Source organism: Phyllobates terribilis, unplaced genomic scaffold, assembly GCF_046119375.1.
Source record: "Phyllobates terribilis strain yellow unplaced genomic scaffold, ASM4611937v1 Scaffold_6__1_contigs__length_29720123, whole genome shotgun sequence".
NCBI lineage: Eukaryota > Metazoa > Chordata > Amphibia > Anura > Dendrobatidae > Phyllobates > Phyllobates terribilis.
The window spans coordinates 15380265-15396110 of NW_027362766.1; positions in this window are offsets into that span (position 1 = coordinate 15380265).

A 15846-nucleotide genomic window follows, 5' to 3' on the forward strand; every position below is an offset into this window, starting at 1 on the left:
GACACTACTGTTTTTCTTTACAGCAAAAAATGCGAAAAAGCAGGATAATACAGATATTTGACTAGTGGAACTGCAAAACCACACTTGTGTTTCTCGGGCCTACACCAGACTATTTTCAACAGATATATTTATGTCTGAGCAATCAGGAGACACTACTGTTTTTCTTTACAGCAAAAAATGCAAAAAAGCAGGATAATACAGAGATTTGACCCTTGGAACTGCAAAACCACACTTGTATTTCTCGGGCCTACACCAGACTATTTTCAACAGATATATTTGTGTCTGAACAATCAGGAAACACTACTGTTTTTGTTTACAGCAAAAAATGCAAAAAAGCAGGATAATACAGATATTTGACTAGTGGAACTGCAAAACCACACTTGTATTTCTCGGGCCTACACCAGACTATTTTCAACAGATATATTTGTGTCTGAGCAATCAGGAGACACTACTGTTTTTCTTTACAGCAAAAAATGCAAAACAGCAGGATAATACAGAGATTTGACCCGTGGAACGCAAAACCACACTTGTATTTCTCGGGCCCACACCAGTATATTTTCAACAAATATATTTGTGTCTGAACAATCAGGAAACACTACTGTTTTTCTTTACGGCAAAAAATACAAAAAAGCGGGATAAGAAGGAGATTTGACCCGTGGAACTGCAAAACCACAGTTGTATTTCTCGGGCCTACATCAGACTATTTTCAACAAATATATTTGTGTCTGAACAATCAGGAGACACTACTGTTTTTCTTAACAGCAAAAAATGCAAAAAAGCAGGATCATATAGAGATTTGACTCGTGGAACTGCAAAACCACACTCCTAATTCTCGGGCATACACAAGACTATTTTCAACAGATATATTTGTGTCTGAACAATCTGGAGACACTACTGTTTTTCTTTAAGGCAAAAAATGCAAAAATCAGGATAGCACAGACATTTGACCCGTGGAAATGCAAAACCACACTGGTATTTCTCGGGCCTACACCATACTATTTTCAACAGATATATTTGTGTCTGAACATTCAGGAGACACTACTGTTTTTCTTTACAGCTAAAAATGCAAAAAAGCAGGATAAAACAGAGATTTGACTTGGGGAACTGCAAAACCACACTTGTATTTCTCGGGCCTACACCAAACTATTTTCAACAGATATATTTGTGTATAAACAATCAGGAAACACTACTGTTTTTCTTTACAGCAAAAAATGCAAAAAAGCAGGATAAAACAGATATTTGACTAGTGGAACTGCAAAACCACACTTGTATTTCTCGGGCCTACACCAGACTATTTTCAACAGATATATTTGTGTCTGAGCAATCAGGAGACACTACTGTTTTTCTTTACAGCAAAAATGCAAAAAAGCAGGATAATACATAGATTTGACCCGTGGAACTGCAAAACCACACTTGTATTTCTCGGGCCTACAAAAGACTATTTTCAACAGATATATTTGTGTCTGAACAATCAGGAGACACTACTCTTTTTCTTTGCAAAAAAAAATGCAAAAAAGCAGGATAATACAGAGATTTGACCATTTGACCCGTGGAACTGCAAAACCACACTTGTATTTCTCGGGCCTACACCAGACTATTTTCAACAGATATATTTTTGTTTGAACAATGAGGAGACACTTCTGTTTTTCTTTACGGCAAAAAATGCCAAAAGGAGTATAATACAGAGATTTGACCTGTGGAACTGTAAAACCACAGTTCTAGTAATCTGGCCTACACCAGACTATTTTCAACAGATATATTTGTGTCTAAACAATCAGGAGACACTACTGTTTTTTTTACGGCAAAAAATGCAAAAAAGCAGGATAATACAAAGATTTGACCTGTGGAGCTGCAAAACCACACTTTTATTTCTCGGGCCTCCACCAGACTATTTTCAACAGATATATTTGTGTCTGAACAATCAGGAAACACTACTGTTTTTCTTTACGGCAAAAAATACAAAAATGCGGGATAAGAAGGAGATTTGACCCGTGGAACTGCAAAACCACAGTTGTATTTCTCAGGCCTACATCAGACTATTTTCAACAGATATATTTGTGTCTGAACAATCAGGAGACACTACTGTTTTTCTTAACAGCAAAAAATGCAAAAAAGCAGGATAATACAGAGATTTGACTCGTGGAACTACAAAACCACACTTCTAATTCTTGGGCATACACCAGACTATTTTCAACAACTATATTTGTGTCTGAACAATCTGGAGACACTACTGTTTTTCTTTACGGCAAAAAATGCAAAAAAGCAGGATAGCACAGAGAATTGACCCGTGGAAATGCAAAACCACACTGGTATTTCTCGGGCCTACACCATAGTATTTTCAACAGATATATTTGTGTCTGAATATTCAGGAGACACTACTGTTTTTCTTTACAGCTAAAAATGCAAAAATGCAGGATAAAACAGAGATTTGACTTGGGGAACTGCAAAACCACACTTGTATTTCTCGGGCCTACACCAAACTATTTTCAACAGATATATTTGTGTCTGAACAATCAGGAAACACTACTGTTTTTCTTTACAGCAAAAAATACAAAAAAGCAGGATAATACAGATATTTGACTAGTGGAACTGTAAAACCACACTTGTGTTTCTCGGGCCTACACCAGACTATTTTCAACAGATATATTTGTGTCTGAGCAATCAGGAGACACTACTGTTTTTCTTTACGGCAAAAAATGCCAAAAGGAGTATAATACAGAGATTTGACCTGTGGAACTGCAAAACCACAGTTCTAGTAGTCTGGCCTACACCAGACTATTTTCATCAGATGTATTTGTGTCTGAACAATCAGGAGACACTACTGTTTTTTTTATGGCAAAAAATGCAAAAAAGCAGGATAAAACAAAGATTTGACCTGTGGAACTGCAAAACCACATTTGTATTTCTCGGGCCTACACCAGACTATTTTCAACAAATATATTTGTGTCTGAGCAATCAGGAGACACTACTGTTTTTCTTTACAGCAAAAAATGCAAAAAAGCAGGATAATACAGAGATTTGATCCGTGTAACTCAAAACCACACTTGTATTTCTCGGGCCCACACCAGTATAATTTCAACAGATATATTTGTGTCTGAACAATCAGTAGATACTACTGTTTTTCTTTACAGCAAAAAATGCAAAAAAGCAGGATAATACAGAGATTTGACCTGTGGAACTGCAAAACCACACTTGTATTTCTCGGGCCTACACCAGACCATTTTCAACAGATATATTTGTGTCTGAACAATCAGGAGACACTACTGTTTTTCTTTACAGCAAAAAATGCAAAAAAGCTGTATAATACAGAGATTTGACCCGTGGAGCTGCAAAACCACACTTGTATTTCTCGGGCCTACACCAGACTATTTTCAACAGATATATTTGTGTCTGAACAATGAGGAGACACTTCTGTTTTTCTTTACGGCAAAAAATGCCAAAAGGAGTATAATAGAGAGATTTGACCTGTGGAACTGCAAAACCACAGTTCTAGTAATCTGGCCTACACCAGACTATTTTCATCAGATGTATTTGTGTCTGAACAATCAAGAGACACTACTGTTTTTTTTATGGCAAAAAATGCAAAAAAGCAGGATAATACAAAGATTTGACCTGTGGAACTGCAAAACCACATTTGTATTTCTCGGGCCTCCACCAGACTATTTTCAACAGATATATTTGTGTCTGAACAATCAGGAAACACTACTGTTTTTCTTTACGGCAAAAAATACAAAAAAGCAGGATAAGAAGGAGATTTGACCCGTGGAACTGCAAAACCACATTTGTATTTCTCGGGCCTCCACCAGACTATTTTCAACAGATATATTTGTGTCTGAACAATCAGGAAACACTACTGTTTTTCTTTACGGCAAAAAATACAAAAAAGCGGGATAAGAAGGAGATTTGACCCGTGGAACTGCAAAACCACAGTTGTATTTCTCAGGCCTACATCAGACTATTTTCAACAGATATATTTGTGTCTGAACAATCAGGAGACACTAATGTTTTTCTTTACAGCAAAAAATGCAAAAAAGCAGAATAATACAGAGATTTGACTCGTGGAACTGCAAAACCACGCTTCTAATTCTCCGGCATACACCAGACTATTTTCAACAGATATATTTGTGTCTGAACAATCTGGAGACACTACTGTTTTTCGTTATGGCAAAAAATGCAAAAAAGCAGGATAGCACAGAGATTTGACCCGTGGAAATGCAAAACCACACTGGTATTTCTCGGGCCTACACCATACTATTTTCAACAGATATATTTGTGTCTGAACATTCAGGAGACACTACTGTTTTTCTTTACAGCTAAAAATGCAAAAAAGCAGGATAAAACAGAGATTTGACTTGGGGAACTGAAAAACCACATTTGTATTTCTCGGGCCTACACCAAACTATTTTCAACAGATATATTTGTGTATGAATAATCAGGAAATACTACTGTTTTTCTTTACAGCAAAAAATGCAAAAAAGCAGGATAATACAGATATTTGACTAGTGGAACTGCAAAACCACACTTGTGTTTCTCGGGCCTACACCAGACTATTTTCAACAGATATATTTGTGTCTGAGCAATCAGGAGACACTACTCTTTTTCTTTACAGCAAAAAATGCAAAAAAGCAGGATAATACAGAGATTTGACTCGTAGAACTGCAAAACCACATTTGTATTTCTCGGGCCTACACCAGATTATTTTCATCAGATGTATTTGTGTCTGAACAATCAGGAAACACTACTGTTTTTTTTATGGCAAAAAATGCAAAAAAGCAGGATAATACAAAGAATTGACCTGTGGAACTGCAAACCACATTTGTATTTCTCAGGCCTCCACCAGACTATTTTCAACAGATTTATTTGTGTCTGAACAATCAGGAAACACTACTGTTTTTCTTTATGGCAAAAAATACAAAAAAGCGGGATAAGAAGGAGATTTGACCCGTGGAACTGCAAAACCACATTTGTATTTCTCGGGCCTCCACCAGACTATTTTCAACAGATATATTTGTGTCTGAACAATCAGGAAACACTACTGTTTTTCTTTACGGCAAAAAATACAAAAAAGCGGGATAAGAAGGAGATTTGACCCGTGGAACTGCAAAACCACAGTTGTATTTCTCAGGCCTACATCAGACTATTTTCAACACATATATTTGTGTCTGAACAATCAGGAGACACTACTGTTTTTCTTTACAGCAAAAAATGCAAAAAAGCAGGATAATACAGAGATTTGACTCGTGGAACTGCAAAACCACACTTCTAATTCTCGGGCATACACCAGACTATTTTCAACAGATATATTTGTGTCTGAACAATCTGGAGACACTACTGTTTTTCTTTACGGCAAAATATGCAAAAAAGCAGGATAGCACAGAGATTTGACCGGTGGAAATGCAAAACTACACTGGTATTTCTCGGGCCTAGACCATACTATTTTCAACAGATATATTTGTGTCTGAACATTCAGGAGACACTACTGTTTTTCTTTACAGCTAAAAATGTAAAAAAGCAGGATAAAACAGAGATTTGACTTGGGGAACTGCAAAACCACACTTGTATTTCTCGGGCCTACACCAAACTATTTTCAACAGATATATTTGTGTATGAATAACCAGGAAACACTACTGTTTTTCTTTACAGCAAAAAATGAAAAAAAGCAGGATAATACAGATATTTGACTAGTGGAACTGCAAAACCACACTTGTGTTTCTCGTGCCTACACCAGACTATTTTCAACAGATATATTTGTGTCTGAGCAATCAGGAGACACTACTGTTTTTCTTTACAGCAAAAAATGCAAAAAAGCAGGATAGTTCAGAGATTTGACCCGTGGAACTGCAAAACCACACTTCTATTTCTCGGGCCTACACCAGACTATTTTCAACAGATATATTTGTGTCTGAACAATGAGGAGACACTTCTGTTTTTCTTTGCGTCAAAAAATGCCAAAAGGAGTATAATACAGAGATTTGACCTCTGGAACTGCAAAACCACAGTTCTAGTAATCTGGCCTACACCAGATTATTTTCATCAGATGTATTTGTGTCTGAACAATCAGGAAACACTACTGTTTTTCTTTACGGCAAAAAATGCAAAAAAGCAGGATAAAACAGAGATTTGACTTGTGGAACTGCAAAACCACACTTGTATTTCTCGGGCCTACACCAAACTATTTTCAACAGATATATTTGTGTATGAACAATCAGGAAACACTACTGTTTTTCTTTACAGCAAAAAATGCAAAAAAGCAGGATAATACAGACATTTGACTAGTGGAACTGCAAAACCACACTTCTATTTCTCGGGCCTACACCAGGCTATTTTCAACAGATATATTTGTGTCTGAGCAATCAGGAGACACTACTGTTTTTCTTTACAGCAAAAAATGCAAAAAAGCAGGATAATACAGAGATTTGATCCGTGTAACTCAAAACCACACTTGTATTTCTCGGGCCCACACCAGTATAATTTCAACAGATATATTTGTGTCTGAACAATCAGGAGACACTACTATTTTTCTTTACAGCAAAAAATGCAAAAAAGCAGTATAATACAGAGATTTGACCAGTGGAACTGCAAAACCACACTTGTGTTTCTCGGGCCTACACCAGACTATTTTCAACAGATATATTTGTGTCTGAACAATGAGGAGACACTTCTGTTTTTCTTTACGGCAAAAAATTCCAAAAGGAGTATAATAGAGAGATTTGACCTGTGGAACTGCAAAACCACAGTTCTAGTAATCTGGCCTACACCAGACTATTTTCATCAGATGTATTTGTGTCTGAACAATCAGGAGACACTACTGTTTTTTTATGGCAAAAAATGCAAAAAAGCAGGATAATACAAAGATTTGACCTGTGGAACTGCAAAACCACATTTGTATTTCTCGGGCCTCCACCAGACTATTTTCAACAGATATATTTGTGTCTGAACAATCAGGAAACACTACTGTTTTTCTTTACGGCAAAAAATACAAAAAAGCGGGATAAGAAGGAGATTTGACCCGTGGAACTGCAAAACCACATTTGTATTTCTCGGGCCTACACCAGACTATTTTCAACAGATATATTTGTGTCTGAACCATCAGGAAACACTACTCTTTTTCTTTACGGCAAAAAATACAAAAAAGCGGGATAAGAAGGAGATTTGACCCGTGGAACTGCAAAACGACAGTTGTATTTCTCAGGCCTACATCAGACTATTTTCAACAGATATATTTGTGTCTGAACAATCAGGAGACACTACTGTTTTTCTTTACAGCAAAAAATGCAAAAAAGCAGGATAATACAGAGATTTGACTCGTGGAACTGCAAAACCACACTTCTAATTCTCGGGCATACACCAGGCTATTTTCAACAGATATATTTGTGTCTGAACAATCTGGAGACACTACTGTTTTTCTTTACGGCAAAAAATGCAAAAAAGCAGGATAGCACAGAGATTTGACCCGTGGAAATGCAAAACAAGACTGGTATTTCTCGGGCCTACACCATACTATTTTCAACAGATATATTTGTGTCTGAACAATCTGGAGACAGTACTGATTTTCTTTACAGCAAAAAATGCAAAAAAGCAGGATAATACAGAGATTTGACCCGTGGAACTGCAAAACTATACTTGTATTTCTCGGGTCTACACCAGACTATTTTCAACAGATATATTTGTGTCTGAACATTCAGGAGACTCTACTGTTTTTCTTTACAGCAAAAAATGCAAAAAAGCAGGATAAAACAGAGATTTGACTTGTGGAACTGCAAAAACCACACTTAATTACACGGGCCTACACCAAACTATTTTCAACAGATATATTTGTGTCTGAACAATCAGGAGACACTACTGTTTTTCTTTACGGCAAAAAATGCAAAAAAGCAGGATAATGCAGAGATTTTAGCCAAGGAACTGCAAAACCACACTTGTATTTCTCGCGCCTATACCAGACTATTTTCAACAGATATATTTGTGTCTGAACAATCAGGAGACACTACTGTTTTTCTTTCCAGCAAAAAATGCAAAATAGCTGGATAATACAGAGATTTGACCCGTGGAACTGCAAAACCACACTTGTATTATCTCGGGCCTACACCAGGCTATTTTCAACAGATATATTTGTGTCTGAACAATCAGGAGATACTACTGTTTTTCTTTACAGCAAAAAATGCAATAAAGCAGGATAATACAGAGATTCGACCCATGAAACTGCAAAACCACACTTGTATTTCTCGGGCCTACACCAGGCTATTTTCAACAGATATATTTGTGTCTGAACAATGAGGAGACACTTCTGTTTTTCTTTACGGCAAAAAACGCCAAAAGGAGTATAATACAGAGCTTTGACCTGTGGAACTGCAAAACCACAGTTCTAGTAATCTGGCCTACACCAGACAATTTTCAACAGATGTATTTGTGTCTGAACAATCAGGAGACACTACTGTTTTTTTTATGGCAAAAAATGCAAAAAAGCAGGATAATACAAAGATTTGACCTGTGGAACTGCAAAACCACACTTATATTTCTCGGGACTCCACCAGACTATTTTCAACAGATATATTTGTGTCTGAACAATCAGGAAACACTACTGTTTTTCTTTACGGCAAAAAATACAAAAAAGCGGGATAAGAAGGAGATTTGACCCGTGGAACTGCAAAACCACAGTTGTATTTCTCGGGCTTACATCAGACAATTTTCAACAGATATATTTGTGTCTGAACAATCAGGAGACACTACTGTTTTTCTTTACAGCAAAAAATGCAAAAAAGCAGGATTCAACAGAGGTTTGTCTTGTGGAACTGCAAAACCACACTTGTATTTCTCGGGCCTACAACAAACTATTTTCAACAGATATATTTGTGTCTGAGCAATCAGGAGACACTACTGTTTTTCTTTACGGAAAAAAATGCCAAAAGAAGGATAATACAGAGATTTGACCTGTGGGTCTGCAAAACCACAGTTCTAGTAATCTTGCCTACACCAGACTTTTTTCAACAGATATATTTGTGTCTGAACAATCAGGAGACACTTCTGTTTTTCTTTACGGAAAAAAATGCCAAAAGAAGGATAATACAGAGATTTGACCTGTGGGTCTGCAAAACCACAGTTCTAGTAATCTTGCCTACACCAGTCTTTTTTCAACAGATATATTTGTGTCTGAACAATCAGGAGACACTACTGTTTTTCTTTACGGCAAAAAATGCCAAAAGAAGTATAATACAGAGATTTGACCTGTGGTACTTCAAAATCACAGTTCTAGTAATCTGGCCTACACCAGACTATTTTCAACAGATGTATTTGTGTCTGATCAATCAGGAGACACCTCTGCTTTTCTTAACAGCAAAAAATGCAAAAAAGCATGATAATACAGAGATTTGACCCATGGAAATGCATAACCACACTTCTAATTCTCGGGCCTACACCAGACTATTTTCAACAGATATATTTGTGTCTGAACAATCAGGAGACACTACTGTTTTTTTTATGGCAAAAAATGCAAAAAAGCAGGATAATACAAAGGTTTGACCTGTGGAACTGCAAATCCACACTTGTATTTCTCGGGCCTACATCAGACTATTTTCAACAGATATATTTGTGTCTGAACATTCAGGAGACACTACTGTTTTTCTTTGCAGCAAAAAATGCAAAAAAGCAGGATAATAATGAGATTTGACCCGTCGAACTGCAAAACCACACTTGTATTTCTCGGGCCTACACCAGACTATTTTCAACAGACATATTTGTGTCTGAACAATCAGGAGACACAACTGTTTTTCTTTACAGCAAAAAATGCAAAAAAGCAGGATAATACAGAGATTTGACCCGTGGAACTGCAAAACCACACTTGTATTTCTGGGCCTACACCAGACTATTTTCAACAGATATATTTGTGTCTGAACAATCAGGAGACACTACTGTTTTTCTTTACAGAAAAAAATGCCAAAAGAAGGATAATACAGAGATTTGACCTGTGGAACTGCAAAACCACAGTTCTAGTAATCTGGCCTACACCAGACTTTTTTCAACAGATATATTTGTGTCTGAACAATGAGGAGACACTTCTGTTTTTCTTTACGGCAAAAAATGCCAAAAGGAGTATAATACAGATATTTGACCTGTGGAACTGCAAAGCCACACTTGTATTTCTCAGGCCTCCACCAGACTATTTTCAACAAATATATTTGTGTCTGAACAATCTGGAAACACTACTGTTAGTGTTGAGCCACCCCCGTAGTGTTCGAGTTCGGTTCGGTTCGTCGAACACCCGTGTGTTCGCCGAACTGTTCGTCGAACTGTTCGTCGAACACCTTCGAACACCGTTAAAACCAATGGCAGGCAAACAAAAACACATAGAAACACATAGAAAACACCTTCAAAGGTGTCCAAAAGCTGACAAACTGCTCAGAAGACATAACTAACACATGGAAAAGTGACAAGTACATATAGTCATGCGAAAATAAAAGAGGTGGAGGAGTAAAAGGAGGGGGAGACACAGATATAGGCATGTCATGCCCTTCTATAATCCAAAAAGTGAGAAGCCGACACGGCCAGACGGCTCCTGCCCGTGCCACCTCCGTGTCGCCGGGTTTGTGCCAGAGCCGCGGTGAACCCTGACGGCCAGCCCCCCTCTCCCAATACTGGTGCCTGTCCGCTGGTGGGTCGAGCGAGCCCCCCTGTGGTGGAGGCAGCTCTAAGCTTTTTAATTTAAATTGTCTCTCTAATTTGAATGAATACACTTTAAATCCATTTACAAGGATCTATTGGAGGGCAAGTCTCATGCCAGCAGCCGCGGTAATTCCAGCTCCAGTAGCGTCCACTAAAGCTGCTGCAGTTAAAAAGCTTTTATAAGGATCGAGCTCGGCTGTCCACCGCAAGGCATCCTACTGCCAGTCCCAGCCCCTATGCCTTGGGGTGCCTCCTGATGCTCTTCACTAAGTATCCCATGGTCCCGAAGCATTTCCTTTGAAAAAATTAAGTGTCTAAACTACAGGTGGTGTAGCTTGCTTAACAGCCGGGATAATCCGCTGACTAGCAGACACTGCTACTAGGCACAAAGTATTTCCTGGGCTAGATGCAGTTAAAAATTTGTAATTAGATACTCTCGTTGGATGCTGAGAAAGCATTCCATAGAGTCTCCTGGCACGCCATATATGATTCTCTTAAAAAGCTTGGGGTAGGGGTCTAGGGGACCCTTTTATAGCCAAAATCACGGCCCTGTATCGCAATACGTCACCTAGGCTGAAGATAAATGGAACTGTAGCACCCTGAGGGCTCGGTTGCTACAGACGTATTGCACCTCACCCAGAGGTGTGATATCTCACTCTCAGGTAAGGATAGAGTTTGGATCAGGACCCGACACCTGCATGCATTACACCACATTGCCGTGGGGCAGGGCGACCAATATGCCCCTGAGATGGGCACGACAGTCCCTGTCCCTGGCTGGAGTGGGGGGAGGGAACACTGAGGAAGGGGAACCCTGTAGTGCAGGAGCAGGGAGGAAGCAGTTCCTGGGTGCATTGAGAAGGGAGTATAAAAGGTGGGCACCATCTTAGTTCAGTGCAGAGAAGTCTGAGCAGAAGTGGCAGGGAGCAGGGGCTCTGCATGAGCTCTGCTCCGGAGGCGGGCCTAGTAACAGAGGCCCAGGCCTGGAAGAGGGAGAAGGAAGGAAGAGGAGCGGAGAAGGCTCCAGGAACGAGGAATGAAGGGATCCCAGGGGTGCGGACGGGCGAGTCGCCACCGCACGCCCGAATCCACCTGCGTGGAGGGGTCAGGCCAAAGGGGGAGACCGGTCCCCGAACTAGTGGAGGCAGGAAACGACCCTCAGCTAGAAACCGGAGGCTCTGACATTTTATGTGGCGCAGCCCCTCGCTACACCCGCTAGGAAGGCACCACATAGGGTCAGGGAAACTGGCGCCAAGTTTACCAAGAGGAGGCCCGAGGCAGCCGGACAGAAGTGTTGGTAAGAAAGGCCAGACAAAGGACACACAAAGGGGGTCCTGTGAAGCGCTCCAAAGTTATCTGGGAGTTGTCTGAGCCCCTCACCTGGTGAGCACAGTACGACGTGGGCAGCCGTTACCTGCAGACGTGGTCTGGATAATAAGAACTGTGGGTAAAGGCCCTGGACTGCATCACTGACTCCGTGTCGTTACTGCTGCTGCCCTGCACCATCACCCCCATCCTCCGCATACACTGCCCTGAGGCTATACTCCTCCCGTGGGGAGTTATGCTACGCTCTGCTGCACCCACAACACCAGCCTCAGCGGTCTGCCCTGTAGCGGCGGTTCACTCTGACCGCAATCCACGGGTGGCGTAGTCGGACATTTAAACATCAAAACCACATAAATAGTTCCGCCACTGGTTTGACCGCCCTGAGCCACGGAACCGGGTCGCCGCCACGAAGACTACAACCACCAGCATCCACCAAAAAGGGTCCGGCTCCGGGTGTCCCAAGGCCCAGGGGGTGCGTCAGAACATTTTCATCACCTTTCACAATCACCAATGGGACAAGGCAGGGATGTCCTCTGTCCCCTCTCTTATACATCCTAGTGACGGAGCACCTGCTCTCATCAATTCGCCATAACCCCAATATTAGGTGGATTGAGGTGGGAGGCACCGAGTACAAGTGCTCTCTATTTGCTGATGATGTCCTAGTATATATCACTCAATCACATATATCCATCCCTGCTGTTATGGCTGAAATAGATCACTTTGTTACATGGTAAAATTTTAAAATCAATGCAGCGAAGTCTGAGGCCCTCGATATCTCCCTCCCCAAATCCATATAGGATTCCATCCAGTCCAACTTTCCCTTTGCCTGGCCCTCACAGGGTATCAAATACTTAGGAATTCCTATTCATAGAGACCTCTCCCATCTATGTTATCTTAATTTTGGGCCCTTTATTGAACAATTCCATACAGACTACGGTTGGCAAGTTAGAACTGTAAGATTCACTACGTGAACCACTGGTGTTTTGTGGAAAAGCACATGTACACTGCGTTCCAAATTATTATGCAAAAAGTGTTTAGGAGTGATAAGGGAAGAATTTGTTTGTTTATCAGTTAAACTCATTGATGGTGATGTGTGTCAGGGCTCTTTATATCACTGTAAGCAATTGCAGACACCTGTGCTAATTAGTTTGGCAGGTGTGTCCAATGAAAGGCAAGACTACTTAAGAAGGCTGTCTCACATTATTAAGCAGCCTACATTTTCTGCCAAAATGGGAAAGAAAAAGGATGTGTCGGCTGCTGAGAAGCAACAAATTGTGGAGTGTTTAGGTCAAGGCATGACTACAATCAACATTGTGCGATGATCAGGATGAAGTGTCTTGGCAATCAAGAAGTATGTAGCTGATTCACAGTACACACGTGTGCGTGCTGATAAGGGCAAATTGAGGACTCTTTCCTACAGGCAATTACGTCAGGTTAAAAGAGCAGCGGCAAGAAAGCCTTGTCATAGCAGCAGACAAGTTTTTGAAGCTGCTGGTGCCTCCAACGTCCCCCGAACAACAAGATGCAGGGTCCTTCAGAGGTTTGCAGCTGTGCATACGCCATCCTGTCGACCTCCTCTATCCACTTCACACAAGCAGAAACGGCTCCAGTGGGCCAAACATTACATGAAGACTGATTTCAAAACTGTTTTGTTCACGGATGAGTGCCGTGCAGCGCTCGATGGTCCAGATGGATGGAGTGGAGGATGGCTGGTTGATGGACACCCCACGCAAACACGGCTACAGCGCCAACAAGGAGGAGGTGGAGTAATGTTTTGGGCTGGAATCATGGGGAGAGAGATTGTCGGCCCCTTTAGGATCCCTGAAGGCGCTAAAGATGAACTCCATAATGTATGTGGATTTTCTCAAACAGCACTTCCTGCCATGGTTCAAGAAGAAGAACCGTGTATTTCACAGCAAGATCATTTTTCTGCATGATAATGCACCATCTCATGCTGCACATAAAACATCTGCATCTCTGGCTGATATGGGCATAAAAGGGGACAAACTTATGGTGTGACCCCCATGCTCCCCTGACCTCTACCCCATTCAGAACCTTTGGAGCATCATTAAAAGGAGTGTCTATGATGGCGGGAGGCAGTTGACATCTAAGCAACATCTCTGGGAGGGTATTCTGTCCTCATGCAAAACAATTGAAGCAGAAACCATCCAAAACCTGACAAATTCAATGGACGAGAGAGTTCAGAAGCTCTTTCGAACAAGGGGTCCTATGTGAAAATGTAACATCACCTACAATAAAGTTTTGAGTTGAAAACTGTTTGATTTCAGTTTCTAACAACCTGCTAATGCTTATAATTTCAAAAATGACCATTTTTTTGGTCTTTATTAAAATGAAAAGGTTGATCGAAAAGTTTGGGGGATCTAAGAGTGTGGCAACCCAGTAGTCATGATTACTTCGAATTCTGACAATATGAGGGTCATGCTGCAGGTAGTGCAGCAAGAAGGCACTTATGTGTCTTGCGCATCTCGGAGCCCCAAAATTATTTTCCGGGCTAGATGCAGCTAAAAATTATTTTTAATTATAAATCTGGTGGAGCTTATTATAGATGGCCTAATAGGATCAGTGCTGCACACTGCTGCAAAGCCCAAATTATTTTCCAGTCAAGATACAGATAAACATGATTAGTAATTTGAAAGCTTAAAACGGTTGGTAGGGTGATTTTAACCAATCATCAAGCTTCTACTCTCCCCAGGATGACACAGGGGTAGAAAAGTCGTTTCGGATCCATGATTTGTTCATCTTTATGAACGTGAGTCTGTCTATATTATCAGTGGAGAGCCGCGTGCGCTTATCTGTCAGCACACCACCAGCAGCGCTGAACACACGTTCAGACAGAACGCTGGCTGCGGGGCATGACAAGATCTCCAAGGCGTAAGTGGCTAGCTCCGGCCATTTATCCAGATTGGAAGCCCAAAAAGAGCAAGGGTCCAGTGACACAGTCATGGCTTCATTGTTTACTTGGAGATACTCCTGTACCATCGTCTCTAGGCGTTGACTATGTGTCAGACTTCTTGTCTCCTGTGGCCTTGCAAAGGATGAGCTAAAAAAGTGGTGAAATGATTCCGCAAAATTGATGTTACCAGCAGATACTGTGGTTCTGTTACGGTTTGAGTGCTGAACACTTGACGGTCCCACGGTTGGCAAGTTGGAACTGTGAGATTCACTACGTGCACCACTGGTATTTTGTGGAAAAGCACATGTAAGATTCTGCAACAGTCTCTGCTGATACTCCTGCATGTGTGCATCCCTTTCTATGGCAGGAATAATTTCTGCAAATTTACTTTTGTACCGGGGATCTAACAGTGTGGCAACCCAGTAGTCAGGATTATTTCTAATTCTCACAATTCGAGGGTCATGTTGCAGGTAGTGCAGCAAGAAGGCACTCATGTGTGTTGCGCATCCAGGAGCACCAGTCCCTGTTGTGTTGGTGGCGAGGTAACAATCATGCTTCCTTCCTCTGTCCTCTCCCCCCAACCTCGCACAACAGAAATGTGATCAAGGTCTCCCTCATCTGATGAGTCTTCCATCAGTTCGTCCTCCACTTCTTCCTGGGCTCCTGCACCTTCCTCACTAGTTTGGCTGCTACCATGTGCCCTGGTAAAACCATCTCCCCCACCCTCACATGCCTGCCGCCTTGGTGCTGCCGATCGTCTGGACCTTGCAGATGTTAGCCCTTCCGCATACAACTCCTCCTCCTCTACTTCCTCCACCTCCTCTTGTGCCACCACCTGACTCCGAATTCTGTTTAACATGTGCTCCAGCATGTAAATCACCGGAATAGTCATGCTGATAATGGCATCGTCAGCACTAAACATCTTCGTCGCCATTTCAAAACTGTGCAGA